The sequence below is a fragment of the Grammomys surdaster genome, unplaced genomic scaffold, assembly GCF_004785775.1.
Source record: "Grammomys surdaster isolate TR1022 unplaced genomic scaffold, NIH_TR_1.0 127, whole genome shotgun sequence".
In the NCBI taxonomy this organism is placed as follows: Eukaryota; Metazoa; Chordata; class Mammalia; order Rodentia; family Muridae; genus Grammomys; species Grammomys surdaster.
The window spans coordinates 445,014-449,221 of record NW_021604585.1 but is presented as its reverse complement, the minus strand read 5'-3'; the positions used below and the strand labels follow the sequence as shown (position 1 = coordinate 449,221).

The window sequence follows — 4,208 nt, the reverse complement described above, 5'->3', positions numbered from 1 at the left end:
AAAAAAAAAAAAAAAAAAAAAAAAAAAAACAAGAAGAAACAGACTAACAGACTGGGACACTATGAGGCACTTATTAGAAATAACAGGAAAAAAGCCTCTCTGCTTACGTGCAAAAAGTTTTCTATTCTTGAGATGATTTAAAATAACATTAAAGTGACTTTGGAGAAAGCCCATGAAATTCAGACTTCAATTCAGAAACAGGCCTATGGGATAATTTGTGGATGCCATCTGGGATCCAGGCAGCCTCATCAACAAAAGGGAAACTTGTTGAGCTCATCCAAATCTACAATTCACATACACTTCTACATCTGGACTGAATTAATCTTTTCTTGGTACTGGCTTTCATGTAATAAAATAATTGTTTGCAGGTTTCATTTGAAAAAAAAAAGAAAGAAAGAAAACATGGCTTTAGAAATCAAAATGTATAACAGCCAAGTTGAAAACTACAAAGAATTCCTTTATCAGAAAGTTAGTTGTGAGACAGGAGTCATTTACACAAAACTCTTAAAAAACTGAGGGCTCAGTCCAAAACAATTCTACTTGAAACCTGCATTCCAAGCAACTGCCACAAAAGGCTACACCGCCCATTATGTCATAAGTTCTGAAAGCCAAAAGCTTTATAAGCACAGTTAAATGTGGCATGGTCTACAACAGCCCCCAATTCAGCCAACCCAGCTGAATGACGGATTTTTAAAAACCTGTATAGCACACTGGTATTTTGTTTTAAAAAAGGAGGACCTCCAGCTTGCCTGTATTGCTTTTAGGTATTTTCCTGTAAAGCTAGGGATATCTTAAATCTATACACTCAAGACTGTGTATGTGAACCTAATGTCTTACCCCTGTTAACTCCAAAAAGGGAAGTGATGGAAAAGGCAGAAAGATTTTCCTGTCTCAAAATGTTTTGAGCCCTGCAAGAACTGAGATTAGTGTGGCAGCTCGCAGGTCTTCCTGCAAGCAGCTTAAAGCTGGTAGGTGGGTGGTGGTGGTGGTGGTGGAGAGTTCTTATTACAGTCAGTCTGCTTTCTGGAGAAGATATCCTACAGATAACTTGATATGGGATATCCCCTGGGGGACCCCTTCTATCTAATAATCCACCAGAGGTCTACTTTACTATGAAATATGAAGTCAGTATGTTTACAAACATACCCTCCTCTTAAAAACCTCACATTTCAATGTCAATCACCTACAACTGTGGAGTATTCTCATTTTTAATAATTTCTCAAAACCACACCCAAGGAAAATGATTAGGTGCTAGAAGTTTTACTACAAAGGACTGGAGCAAAAGGCATCTGTTTTCCTGCTCCTTTCTGCCTCTCTTCCCCTCCCCCACTCTCCATCCTGCAAGCCATTTGTAGGTCTTAGATGGTAAAACTCTCTACACAGCAGTCTCAATACTCTAGATTCGGGATAAGAGAAAACAAACAAACAAAACCTCTTTTTGTCCCTTTAACAATGACGGGCCTAAATTTATGCACTGTTCTTAAGAAAATTCAAAAGTCACAAGCCTTAAAAATGACAGATGTATTACGGAAAATTTTCCCCACAGAGTTTTTGATGCTGTGAAGTATCAACTCCCTGAAACCACAGAAAGGAAATGACTTACATTCTTGGAAAATGAAGCCACTAGCAGCTTTCTCCAAAAGCACTCTCTAATCCCCAAACTACACACGGTGGCAACAGAGGGTATTTCGAACAAAAACTAAATGTAAGTAGATGCTTCGAGAACCAGTAAACAAACACCACTGGGTCCAAAGAATGGAGGGAATCATGCGTGGAAAATCTGGCAAGGTACACTTTCCCTTCCACGTTCAAGCGTTCCGAGAATCCTTGCACAAGTTTTCCTTCCCTACTGTGGGCACTACACAGCTCCCGGGGGCAATGCTAGCAAAACAGACTGGCTGCTTATATAAATAAATAAACAAATTCTCAAAAGGTGTAAGGAGGCCACCGAGCCAGTATTTCTTCCGACACTAGCCACTCAACTGTACGGTCTGAAAATTGTGCCAGCTTTTATTTCAACTTGAAATGTGCTTGTTTTGACAGCTTTCCATTTATCCCTGCTTTAAGAAAGCGCTCCACCATTAGGCTAAGCCATTCTAGAACTCCAAGTGTTGTTTAAATCCTGTAGACTTCACATGGGTGGCCCCGAGCTGTCCACATCCCCGCTTTCCCGGAGGGGAGGCTAGTGGTCTCCTTTACCTGATCGCGTTAAATTCCTCCAGAAACCAAAATTTTGCAGGCCGCACCCCGGATTCGTGTGTCCCCGAGGCCCCCTTCAGGGGTTTCCCACACTACGCACTGGCGGGGATACCGGACAGCCGCGCTGGGATGCCTTCCCGAAGCTGACTGCCCAGCCTGCGCGCACAACAGGCAATACCGCACATCGCTCGGGTACACGGGACTCACGGCTGCTCCCAGCTAGTCACAGTCGGGGCGCTACAGGCAGGCGCCCCTCGAGCCAGAGTTCCAGAGATCCGGGCGCAGGAACTCAGAGCCTGGCCCCCTAGCTCCGCTCCTCCCCCGCGGCCGCGGCTGCCCGGGGGCCCCGGCCTCCCGCCCCGGCGTGGGCGAGCTCCAACTCGCGGAGAGGCGACCTGCTCGCCCGGTGCCCGACGCCCAGAGCCCCGTGAGAAAGAAGAAAGACGCCGAGAGCGGCAAAGCCGAGAATCACACTTTAGACCAGCAGGGGGCACAGCGGCGACCAGCGCGCGCCGTCCCAGAAAGGGGGCCAGCAGGCCGGCGCCAGCTCCCGCGCGTACCTCCAAAGTCGCCAGGGCCAGGCGTCCCACACTGAACCCGCGTCTGCTACAGCGGCGACGAGCCTACTCGCAGCTCCCAGCACTCCTGCTGCCGCCAGACCAACACTGCAGCTGCCCCGCCCCCCGCCCCCGCCTTCCGCTCCGCCCCCTCGAGTTCTTGCCCACGCCCCGCCCGAGACACGCCCTCCCTGCCCGAGGCCCCGCCCCGCCCGGAGTTGGAGGCAGAGACCAAGCAGCGGAAGAAGCTGAGAGCCTGGCGATCGCTGCTGCACGTGGAGCACTGCCTTCCCGGTCCCGCCCCGTCCCGCCCCGGACCCAACCAAGAGTCCGGCGGAGGGGTGAAGAGTCCCAGGGACTGGAGAAGGCGGGGGAAGCCGTCACTACTCTAGGCATCGGATAACCGAGCCGGGCGTTAGTGAGTTATTTCGAGTGACTGAGCTTTGTATGCTTTTCCCGATGGAACAGAGGCTGGGGTGCGAGGGTAATAGACAGTCGGCTCTCCCCTCCATCTGAATGGTCCCCTTCTCCGCTCTTGCGCCCCACCCCACCCCCACGCACACCGTGGTCCTTGGACGCTCCCTCACAGGCCTAGACGGGTTACCTGTGGGTGGTTAGTTTAACTTGAGCTGCCGCTTGATAATTCGGACCTGAGGAGGTCCCCGGTACAGGAGTCTTCGTGACTCCTCTATCCCCTCCCGTCCAGCGCCCACTTCGCCCTCACAGTTTTATCCTGCATGCGGGCTGTGAGTGCCACCCCAGCCCATCCACCTCCGCTCAGTCTGTCTCCCCAGGTTGAAACAGCCTCTGCCTGTGGCCCTCAAAATGATGGTTATCCTTGGTGAAGGTGGCTTGCGTGAAGGTGGTGAGCCTTGAAAAAGACAGCCCTAAATAATTTCATTAGTCCCCCAAACCTCAGCAGAGTGGAGGTTTCATCTCTCCTTTTGATAGTCAGGTGAAGAGGTGAAGTCCATTTATTTGTTCTGCACCTATCTGGACCTGCTGCGGTGCCTGGCAGCCTAAGTAGAGGGATAAGAGCTACACGCATCTAGGTGTTCTGTGGACATTGCTGCTCCAGTGTGGAGGATCTGAGTGTCTAGCTTTCTCATTTAGGTATAGACATCTGAGGAAGAACACTTGATACCCATAGAAGCTAGCTTTGAAATAGCTGGTTGCTGGGATTAAACACCACGACCAAAAAAACCAAAGCGTTGATTTCAGCATTCAACTCTCAGGCCACACTGAGAGAAATCAGGACAAGAACTCAGTGCAGGAACCTGGCATCTGTATTGATGCAAAGGCCGTGGGAAAATCTTGCTTACTAGCCAAGCTCAGCTTGCTTCTTTATGTAATGCAGGACCACCAACCCAGGGATGGTAGCCCTTCTCCTTTCCAAGTGAGCTGGGCCCTCTGACATCAGTCATCAATTAGAAAATTCACCAAAGGCCAGGG

The 4,208-nt window shown here is 49.8% G+C and overlaps 1 protein-coding gene across 4 annotated transcripts in view; it reads right to left on the bottom strand.

The window, feature by feature from the left end:
• The window catches only part of Frmd6 (FERM domain containing 6), a 77,657-nt gene extending 74,802 nt beyond the window's left edge, over nucleotides 1-2,855 (bottom strand). For all 4 annotated transcript variants that reach the window (XM_028789203.1, XM_028789208.1, XM_028789211.1 and 1 more), the window contains exon 1: nucleotides 2,760-2,855. The gene's annotated coding sequence lies outside the window, so the exon portion shown is untranslated. The remainder of the gene's footprint in view (nucleotides 1-2,759) is intronic.
• Nucleotides 2,856-4,208: the final 1,353 nt, after the last annotated feature.